At 36.5% G+C, this 11494-nt stretch overlaps 2 long non-coding RNA genes across 2 annotated transcripts; both read right to left on the reverse strand.

Annotated features, from left to right (window-relative positions):
* Positions 1–962: 962 nt before the first annotated feature.
* Positions 963–4642, reverse strand: LOC144630736 (uncharacterized). Its single transcript, XR_013566632.1, has 5 exons — positions 4420–4642; positions 3068–3154; positions 2529–2568; positions 1993–2051; positions 963–1100 (listed from the first exon to the last, which is right to left on the reverse strand). It is a non-coding gene; the product is annotated as an uncharacterized LOC144630736 (long non-coding RNA).
* A 1782-nt stretch (positions 4643–6424) lies between these two features.
* On the reverse strand, positions 6425–10673 carry LOC144630734 (uncharacterized). Its single transcript, XR_013566628.1, has 5 exons — positions 10427–10673; positions 8276–8362; positions 7635–7674; positions 7402–7466; positions 6425–6564 (listed from the first exon to the last, which is right to left on the reverse strand). It is a non-coding gene; the product is annotated as an uncharacterized LOC144630734 (long non-coding RNA).
* Between the last annotated feature and the right edge of the window lie 821 nt (positions 10674–11494).

Raw genomic sequence — 11494 nt, forward strand, 5'->3', positions numbered from 1 at the left:
GTTTATCTTGCTTTATCGTAATGTTCGTTACTGTTTTTTGGAGGTCGGTTTGGAGCCGTTTAGGCGAGTTAAACTTTCTGGGGTTTACACCAGGGTGGTTTTAGAAAGGGAGAGACTTGTGATGCTTGAACTCGGAAATTTGAATTAAATCCCTAAAGGAGACCAATGTGGATTCGGCTCAGTTGTTTGCGTATTTAGAGAAGTGTTATAAATATGAAAAAATAAATTAAAAAAAAACTGATGCATTCCGACTTTATGCATGTGCTAGAAAGCCCGCTTAAATTTGTAGACAACCAAGTTACTTGGCAGATACGGGAAACTTGTTGGGACAATTTTTTAAACATAACCTGGCCATTTTTTTTCAATCAGTTCTTTGCATAGCTGAATAATTCTATTTTCGGTTAGAAAAATTTTTTAATGGTAGGTTTTGTTTAATAAAATCTTTAAGAGAGTGTTGCGTATAACTCATTGAGGTGGCATTTGTTTGTTATTAAAATTGGGGAGCGAATTTAGCAGTTTGTCCTTACTGCTCTTCACTGTAGCTGAATTGAAATTTTTATTTTCAGTAAAGCTAAAACATTTTGTAGCTAGGTCAATTTATTACAACGAGGCAAAGAAAAGTTAGCAAACTCGTTTCTAGGACGATGATGTTTGGAGGTTTGGAATTAAACGTTGTTCGCAAAGTGTTTAGTTTTGCACCGAGACAGTCTTGAAATAAAAACCTCTCGCGATGACTTTACTGAGAAAGCTTATAGTACAAGAAGGGCTAATAAGTTTGGACAAAGAGAGGAAAAATAACTGTCACGTATATATTTGTGTTAACTTGCGGCGTTTTTGTTGAGTGATCGCAATTCAGAATTTTAGTAACCGAGGTAGGATCACACTCAGCTTCCCAGACAAGTTCTTTCTTTATGACAAATTTACCCAGTTACTTTGGAGTAAAAATAAAACAAGCACCAAACTTCCTTTTCAAGAGGCAACATTTATTTCTAAATGACAAACACTACTTTAATAACTCCATTCATTCGTGGACTGATGCCTCAAACTCCATGACTGCTTGATTTTTTCACTACACCTCAAAAATACATTCGTTATCGTAGCTATGTGGGAAAAAAAGACAAAAAGTTAAAAAGTGAAAAAAAAAACCAACCTCTTTATCTACGGATAGCCTGTTCTGGTCGCTTTGCATTGGGGGCTGGAGAAGAAAAACCTATTTTACATTATTCCATTATTCCTACATTATAAATTTCTATTATTCTCTTTTATTTCCAGTCACGAAATATGCATTATTCCAGAGGAATTATTCAGGGTCATTATTCCACCGCAAAAATTTTCGTTATTCTTATTCTATTATTCTGTTTTTCCTCTTTAGCCCGCGATTAAGAGGCACGCACTGTGTATAGAAAAGACATGAATGAATAAATAATATAAGTGCTAATATCGCGCATTTACATAGCTTAATGCGCTTCACATTTAGAATGTTATAAGACCGTACATCAACATAACAGGCGCCTTTGGCAGCCGCTATTCGTCCATGTGTATGATCTCACCCTACCACCCAAACCTAGAATAGAACAGACCACAACACCGGGAACTTCATGCCCTACTCTTTACGATGAGTGTGTGGGTTATTTAACGTCCCCTGCCGATTATAACACTGAACATATAGTAGACTGTTCACAGCCCTCTATTTTTTCGTATTTTTTCGATCGAATGAGCACGGGGAAAGAACGGTGAGAGAACTGGACGCGAGCGCAAAACGGAAGAAGCAAGGGGGAGGGGGGGGGGGGCGGGAAGCGATTCGTTGAAAAATAGAGAGGCTGTGGACAGTCTAAACATATAGGAGACGGGGCCTACGGTTTATCGTACTTATCTGTTAAAAAGAAAAGAGGTTGGCCCCGTCTCCTGCCCTTCTTGTGGTTTTTCGCTCGTCTTCTCGCAGACTACTACCACCAATAAAAGGACTCAAGTGAATTAGTGACGTCAACTTACCATTTTGTCGGGTAAGGGCACCCACCATCACCACCATAATCACATCCTCTTTTCACCGGCTGTGTAAAAGAAACGAAAAACATTATTCACCGCAGCAAGGTCTCTAGCGAGTGTTGCAATGAAGGTCTAAGCGCCTTGATAGCTATCGCTTCTGCATATACAAAGGTTGTGAGTGAATTGATCTCAACTCTATCTTAGACGGCAGTTTTCCTATGATGTGATCAGGTTTGTAAAAATATCCCAAACAGAACAAGGTGGTCCAAGCAAAGTGGAATGACTTGCACTCTCAGGCACATTTGTATTACATGCCTTTAGTATTTATGTATTTTATTCTTTATTTGTAATAGCGGTGACTGATATAACACCAACATGTCGACAGCCACACACAATCTCCGTGAATTTGTTAAATAACAAAATCATTTGTGTTGTAACAAGTTTATGTTTTGGTTGCTGACTATTTCATGTTTATTTTCCCTTTTTCTCCCTTCCTCTTTCCTTTATATTTTCCACATTTCTCTTTATAACATAACTTTCACCTCATTTTCAATCTTGTTGTCGTCCTTCATGTCTTGTTTTCTGGAAAATATAACAAAAACTATTTTATTAGAAAACTGCTTTAAGCTGAAGGTACACAACTTCACGAAACATGATCATCTCGAGAACAACCCTTATCTCTCGTAAACAAATGCACGAAAGCTTTTCCTTAAAAACAGACAAAGCCCCTCTTAAATATCAAAATTTCTTTTACAAAAGATTCATCTTTTATTGCCAAACGCCAACAAAAATGCAGCTAAATTGAATAAAAAGATTCCAAAGAGCAAACGAGAACAGTTAGTTTAAAAATAAATGTAGCATTTCTTAGGATTAAAAGTGGACTATAGTTCCCCATATTTGACTTCGTGATATATTGTCAAAAATTAAAAATTTCCATTCTAGGTTGGAATTTGCATTTCTCAAGTTTACTTTTCTTTGCTTTCATTAAATATATTATGCTGGTCAGCTGGGTTATTGATCGTGATATATCGTCATCATAATTATATATTTAATAATAAATCATAAACAAATTCTTTCTTACTCATACGGCATGGCAGAAGCAGCCAACAGACAAAGGGCAAAGACAAACACAGCAAATCCTTGATTCATCGTGAAGCTCTGAGTTTCTCTAAAAATGACGTTAGTAGATTAGGTATCACCAAAAAGTCAATATATGTAACTTCAAAACTCCCTTAGTGGCTATTAGTGGCTTCCTCCTGGACGCCATAACAGTCAGATGAGCTTTTCTCAGAGGACATTTCAGTGAGTACGATTTTAAACCGTTTCACATCGATAATGTACCAAAATACAAGGTGTCCCCTATAGCTTAGGAGAGCTACAGGCGCTCAGGCGATTTAAGAGAAATATTCCATATAAAACCCGACCGGTCAATTTTTGGTAGAAAGTTAAGCTCTCTCATTTTCTCTACAAAAGCCAACATCATGTTCTTAATACAAGAATTTTTTTTTTGGCTTCGTTTGTTTTAATAGCGGAGCAAAGCATCCATACCTAAAGAAATTGGTGAACCCAGCAAGCAGATAAATTCGGGAAACTCGTTTGAGATACTTGTATAAACTATGTTTTTTCGTAAATGGTCCACATTCCACGTAGTGCTGGCGATAGAAAACCTGTGTGTTACATCGCAACAGACTGCACGGAACCCACTGAATACCGAACTACAACATTCATGCCGAACGTTGAAAAATGTGTAAACATTACCTGGGCAAAATATTTTACTGCAGTTCTTAACATAGTTAAATAATTTTATTTTCGGTTACAAAAACTTTTAATTATAGGTTTCGTCTTAAACAAGACCTGAAAGAGAACGTTGCGTGCTCGCCTCGGTATCACTTGTCTGACATTAAAATTAGGGATTTAATTTTGTAGTTTATCCTTACTACTCTTGTTTCTAAGTAAACGGATACTTCTTTCTATTTCGAGACGAATTATAAAACATTTATAGCAAGGTCTGCTTTAGTACGGGTTCTTAAATATTATCATAAAGAGGAAAAGAAAAATTAAGCAGAAATCGTTTTTAGGTCGATAGTGTTTGGACTGAATAGTTGTTCGCAAATCAAATGCTTTGTTTATCGTTGAGACAATCACTCACAGTGACTCTTACAAAGCTAACAAAAACAAGAAAAAAAGAATCCCTAGTATGAAATAGTTTTCACTGAGCTTGAATATAAACGATTTTACAATAATTATTTTCTCTCTCTGTGACTCGCCGTTCTATGATTAAATATGTTTTACAGCCTTATTGTATGTTTATTAAACAAAGGAACTGCTTTCAGAAGGAACTTTCCTCATGTACTCGTTTGGCATTATGCAAAAAAACGAGCAACTTTGTCAATCAGCTGTTAATCTTTTAAACAAGCTTCAAACATGACTCACCAGAATGTGGCTTTGTCGTTTGGTTTTTCTTGTTCTTCTGTAGTAAGCCTTCGTTACTGGTTAGCTCTTTGTGGAGAACTGAATGTGATCCGTGACTTTCTGCGTTTTACTTGGCCCCATTTAGCAACTGATAAGATATAAAATTGACATCTGTCAAGGAAGAAAATTGTTTTTAAGTGCTGCTTTACAACTAAAGAAATTAAATGTTATGGATAAACATTCGTCTTTGGGAAATTTAAAAACGACCAATTCCATACCTTTGCAGCTCCACTCGCTATTAACAAAATAAAGAAATTGTTATTTTTTTATAAAACACTATCGAGAAAAGGAAAATAAATATTTAGGTAAACGTTTAAAAAATGTAAAAAAACAACATCGCTAAGTAATGTTTCAAATAGAGTATTTTCAGTGTTCAGTGTCAACTGAATCGTGCCATGCAATGATTGGCCACGTTTGCGTGAATAAATTTCCTAACAGCAGATGATAATTGTATTTCGCTAATTCTTTATTTATTACAATTTATTGCCAATAAAATGATATCTACACAGACCAAGCGGTATAATGGTTTCCCAGGAATATCACGCAATATTATTTTCTTAAATTTTGAAGTTTGCTTTTGTCCTAAATTACATAAAAGCAGATAATTATTGTATTTTTCTAATTCTTTTCCTAATAAGCAAGAAGTATAATAGTTTTCCAGGAATATCACGCAATGTTCTTTTCCTTGAAAGTGTTCTATCAACTTTAAAGTTTGTTTTAAGCGTTAAATTACATAAAAGCAGATGATTATTGTATTTTGCTAATTATTTTCCTAATAAGCAAGAAGTATAATGGTTTCTCAGGAATATCACCCAACGTTATTTTCCTTGAAAGTGTTCTACCAATTTTCCGCCAAAAGAAGGAAAAGCATAGCAATAGAATGAAGTTTTTTTAAGAGATAAATTTCATAAAAGGCAGATGATTATTGCATTTTGCTAATTCTATTCCTCAGAAGCAAGTAGTTTAATGGTTTCCCAGGAGTAGCACGCAATGTTTTTTCCTTACTAAAGTGTTCAACCAACTCTCCACCAAGATAGGAAAAGAGAAACAAGGGAATAACGTATTTTTACGCGGCGTAATTGTAAGTTTCACCGGAGGACAGTTCGTGAGGGTGGTAACGGGGTTTGCGTGACACAACAGGCGCCCCAGGCCCAGACGAGGTTCGTAATTAACGTGACATCATGCCGATGAGCGATTGCGTTACGTCGAAAATTGCTCAAAATGCTACGTGTGGAATAGACTTCTAATAAAATGGCTTACTCTATGGTTGTCTTTCTTTTTTCGTCTATACACGTCAAGAGTTTATTCTCAAGTGATTGAACAGAACATGTGAACATGTGAACTTTAGATCACGTGATAACAACAACTACACAGGACAACCAACTTATCATAACACTCTTTATGCTTTTTTTTCGGTTTAAAGCAATTTAGGCGAGTTAAACCTTCTGAGGTTTACACCACGGCGACAATGGAAACCAGGGTTTTGGGGGAGGGGTGGAGAGGGAGAGGCTCTCATATGAAAGTGACAGTGATGCTCGAAAGGAAATTTTAATTAAATTTCTAAGGAAACCAATCTGGTTGTGGCTCACCATTTTTGTATAGGAATGTTATAGTTGTTTGCGCATTTCGAGAAGTGTTTTAAAAAGTTTAAGTATAAAAAACTTAAATAAATGCCAAAACAAAAACAAAAACAAAACAAAGCAAATACAGTCCGTTTTCAAGCATGTACTAGAAAGCGCGCTAAAATTTGTTGACAACCAACTGTTTGTCAAATACGGGAGTAGTATAAGACGGGGATGCTGCGACAGGGCGCATGCGTAAGGGTGCAAGGGGTGTTCATGGGGTGCTAATGACGTCTTAATCCCCCGTTTGTTAAAACTGGTGCTTTTGCTTTTACTTGTTAAATTTAAACTTTTCCTTATAAGACGCCAGTTACTTAGGAGTCAGAATAAAACAAGCGCCAAACTTCCTTTTCAAGAGGCAACATTTATTTTTAAATGACAAACACAACTTTAATTAGTCCATTCATTCGTGGACTGTAATGATGCCTCAAACTCCATGACCAGCTTCAGTTACCATTTCTGTAGCTTACAATACCCATCCATGCTGTGTGCGAAAAAAGGAAAACAGAATAAACATTGCGAGGAAAAACAACCTTTTTATCTATTCTTGGTTTTCACGTGACGTCAGCAAAATTTTAAAACCCAGAATCGCAAGACCCCTGCTTTTTTATCCTTCATTGGCAATATATCTTGTTGAAGGTTTTTAACTCGATAGCATCCGCCGTCTTTAAGTTAGAACATTTTGAATTTCGGAGTTTCACGCCACACGAGATCAAAGATGGCTGTCGCGTTTTCTTTAAAAAATGCTTCACCCTGCGATTTTAAACAATCTGGACAGTTGAGGTTCTGCGGGAAGTGTTTATGTGAATTTTTACTTATTCATGAGGGTGATATGACCGCTTTTTGTAGCAGAACTTAATTCCAGATGTTTTCATTGATTTCCGGCCGCCATGTTGGGGTCCAAGCAGTTGGACCCCAACATGGCGTTTCCATACTGTGCTCTCTAAATTTGCGTGAAACATTTTGACGGATAACTCGAGTACGGAATAACAGACCTGAGACTTGGACAAGTAGTTTATATAGTAGTTTTCTACAACCTGTCTCTATATTTATTTTTTCGCGGCGTGACACTGGTGTGACAGTGAAAACCACCCGTATAGATAGCCTGTTCTGGACGCTAAGCGAAAAGGCAACGCCTAACAAATTAACAGGCACGCAATGATCAGTTCTATGAGAGCGCTTCACTGCACGCAGAGGTAAAAATAAGAGGTTAGAAAGAGGTTGGCCCCGCCTCCTGTTCTTCTTGCGGTTATTCGCTCGTCTTCTCACCGACTTCTAACACCAATAAAAAAAGACAAGTGCAATACTGATGTCAACTTACCACACTAAAAAGGGAGGACACCCACCGATTCCCCATCCACATTCAGTTCCACCTCTTTTCACCGGCTGTGAAAACGAAAAAAAAACCTTATCCACCGGAGCAAGGACTCTACACACAGTCTCCGCAAAACTGTTAAATAACAGGATCCTTTGTCCTGTAAGAAGCGTATTTTGTTGGTTGGTGATTTTCCACATTTCTCTTTATAATATTAATAACATATAGGCTAAATTTACCTCCTTTTCAATCTTGTTGTCGTCGTTCATATCTTTTTGTCTGGAAATTATAAAAAAAGGATTTTATTAGAAAGAATACTATATTATTTAGCTTAATAAGCTGTAAGTACATAACTTAACGAAATATCGACAAAACTAGAAACCAAAATACTTTTATTGCAATTTAAAACACTTCGCTTGTGAAATGATCATCCCGAGAATAACCCTCATCTTTTCTAAACCAACGGACGAAAGCTTCTCTTAGACAGACAGTGCCGCGCTTAAATATGGAAATTTCTTTTGCAAATGATTCATCTTGCCAAACGCCACTAAAATAATATGAAGCTAAATTGAATAGAAAAGATTCCAATGGCAAACGAGAACAGTTAGTTTAAAAATAAATGCAGCATTCTGAGGATTAAAGTTGATTTAAGATCACTGTCAAATTCGACTTTATGATATACGGTCAAAAATTTAAAATTGCAAATCTAGTTGGAATACTTCTTTGCTTTCAATAATTTTTTTATCTACTTTTCCTCATATTTTAAGATCATGAAGCAAGCCCCTGGCCATAAAAACCGTACATCTGCTAGTCAGCCGGGTTATTGATAGTGATATATCGTCATCATTATTAATAATAAACTAAACAGTTTCTTTCCTACTCATACGGCATGGCAGCAGCAGCCACCAGGCAAAGGGCAAAGACAAACACAGCAAATCTTTGTTTCATCGTGAAGCTCTGAGTTTCTCTAAAAATGAAGTTTTTAGATTAGGTATCACCCAAAAATCGATTTATATAACTTTAGAACTCCCTAACAGTGTGACGTCATAGAGCATTGTTGTTTCTTATGAATAAAATGACTGAAAGGACTCAGTTAAGCGTCTGACAGCTTGACTTAGGGAGGTACGAAGAAGGTTCGCAGGGTGACCCTGGGTGGAGGGCCACTCGCTTTAAAGGTAGAGTGGCCCTTGGCGCTGAGCAAGGAAACCCTTTCCCATATAGACGCTCATTAAAAGATGGCTCGGGGGAGTGGGTAACCCTCCTAACAGGGACAACTTTTCTCGTATAAACAGGTCCTTAGTTTCGCTTTTTACGAATAAGTCAGCAGACGACTTGTCACTGCTCTAGCTCAATGGGCAAGTGAGAATGAAAACTAATTTTCCTCTCAGAAAAATCTACTTGTCTTTTTATGAGACCACAAAAGCGTAAAATTGAAGCTAAATAGCAAAAATATACCAAAATGCCGCGATTATTTATGCATTGACAATTAATAATAAATACCACGGCCTTCATTTCAGCTTTTAAATAATTTTCATTTCTTTTGGTCCAAAGAAGTTGTTTTTATTTAAGAATAGAATATGAAATTAACAGCTAGAACTATAACAGCGTTCGTATGCAACTGGCCTCAGGGTCAAAATTTTTAAACTGTTTGTTTCAATCCTTTTTTCGGCTCTGAAAGCCCAGCGCACGGTTCTTTATAAACATATGCGACATTGAAGAGAGGAGAAATATTTTTCTCGTGGAATTCGCAAGAGCAAAAGTCCAGAGAGTCAACGGAAGGCAAAAGAAGGTACATGGATTTTCGCTACCTTGACGACGGAAATGATTTTCACAAGCACGTTAAAAGGCGACAAAGTCTACAATGTATCTAAATAAGGTAATTTTGCATATTATATCCCGTGAAAAATTAGATGAATTTTACTTTCTTAGAAAAAATATCTTGTAAAAGTATGTGTATGTACAATTTGGTGTCGTTGTGTATTTTAAATCCGTTAATTCGATTTGCTACACGTGCTATAAGCTGACTATTCCGATGGTTGACTTGGCCGAGCCTGTTGTTCTAATACAGGGTTTCAACAATGGTTTTGCTTTGCATATTGTTGCAAAACAATATAAGATAGATTTTTAATGTACAAAAAGAAGAAAAAATTGCTGCTGAAATAATCAGACAACTCACGGCGCTGTCGTTTTCTACGATCGATAGTCTATTCGGCTACGACTCGAAAGCATTTTGTTCTCTCGAGCAAAACTCTAACTCACACTCTGTTAATTAATACTATTTCTCTTTAACGCTGTTTTATATAAAGAGATTCTAACGTTAACACCTCTTTATTCTTCTAAATTATTTGCGGATAGCCCATCAGTCAAGAAATTAAAACGTAGCCTTGTTTAATTTTGCGAAACGAACAGGAACAGGTTTCCAGAAAGGAATTATTTTCTGCCACTCCCTTGACGTTGGTACACAAAGTCGAGAGAAATAGAGGATAATACATGGTTGCGCGGATATATGAAATTTATCTTCGAGTGTTCAAATCGATAGCTCACGAGTGAGCGCAGCGAACGAGTGAGATATCGGATTTGAACACGAGAAGATAAATTTCATATCTCCAAGCAACCATGTATTATTCTGTTTATTATATAAACCTACTAATTACGATGTTTTTGACGATTTTCCGAAGATTTCCGAAAATTTTCAAAATGTTGTCCGAAGGTTGTACGAATGATCCCGAACATTTCCGAACATTTCCGAAGTTTTCCGAAGATTGCCGAAGATTGCCGAGGAAGATCCGAAGATGTTTCGACTTAATATCGATCTACTTTGGCTCACTGAGCATTGCAACATGGCAAACTCTGCGAGATGATTGGTCAAAAATGATATCACACGTGTGGATATCATTTTTATCCACACGTGTGATACCATTTTTCTCGATTTGCTACCACTCGCTAAAACACTGCAGTTTATATAATAAGACATATTACGTACCTAGCTGTTAGTGTTGTAAATTCTTGTTACAAATGTTTCAATAATTACCTTTAAGGTCAGCTAAAGCTTCGTTACAGTTTATCTCTCAGTTAAGAACTGGATGTGACGTGTGGCTTTCTGTCCTTTCAAAGGATTAATATGGCAGGGATGTTTTCGTCTTTTATTGGGGAGGAATTTCATTAGCGTGCATGGGGGGTGGGAATACACAACAGCGTGACGTCATAGAGCATTGTTATTTCTCATGATTAAAATGACTGTAAGGACTTTTGGCGTCTGACAGCTTGACTAAGATCTCCACAAGTAGAAAGGTGTAGTATGAAAATATTTGTATGACAATAAATAAAGTTTATTGTTTTAGTGCTCTATTATAGCAATTGTTAATAAAAATGGACCATTATTTTTAGGTTTTCTACAACACAAATATAAATTTTGGCTGATCAAAAATCTGTTAAAATCCACGAAAATACTTGTGATAGAAATATTTTTCGTCATTGTCCTCGACGTTTCAGGCAAGACTTTAGTTCGATGATTTGATACTTGATAACAGGTTGATTGACAGCATTCAGACACTGTATCCCTTCACTAATGTGACGTGAGTACAAAGGAACATGCCGGCCTACTACTCCCCCCCCCCGAAAAAAAAAGTACTACCACTGCCTCTGTTACTAATTTGGTTCATGAAATAAATTCATTCATTGACAACTTAAATTTTCACTTTTTTAGGACAATCTTGATAAGTCGAAACTCGTTCATGTTAGGCTTACAGCCACTGTAGACTTTTCAGGTCAAAAAACATTTGATCTGATGGATGTGAATAACATACACATTCTTGCAAGGTAAAACAAGTGTTCTACTTAAAACCAAAATACGTATTTAACTTATTCTAAAAAAACAATCCTCGTTGAACAATAGTGCACCACGCACGATCTTTAAGAGAGGTTTCCAACAAATTTGTCCGTTTGACAACTAAGAAATTAAGGCTTGAATCGTGAATCGTACCAAACGTGCTATTGAGTAGCGGATGGCATTTGATGTTTTTGTTAAAACATTCTTTCTGCAGCAAGCTTTATTTATAACGAGACATGATACTTTCAATAATGATGGAAAATACTTGTT

Source organism: Oculina patagonica, chromosome 11 (assembly GCF_052425735.1).
Source record: "Oculina patagonica isolate OP01 chromosome 11, crgOcupat, whole genome shotgun sequence".
In the NCBI taxonomy this organism is placed as follows: Eukaryota; Metazoa; Cnidaria; class Anthozoa; order Scleractinia; family Oculinidae; genus Oculina; species Oculina patagonica.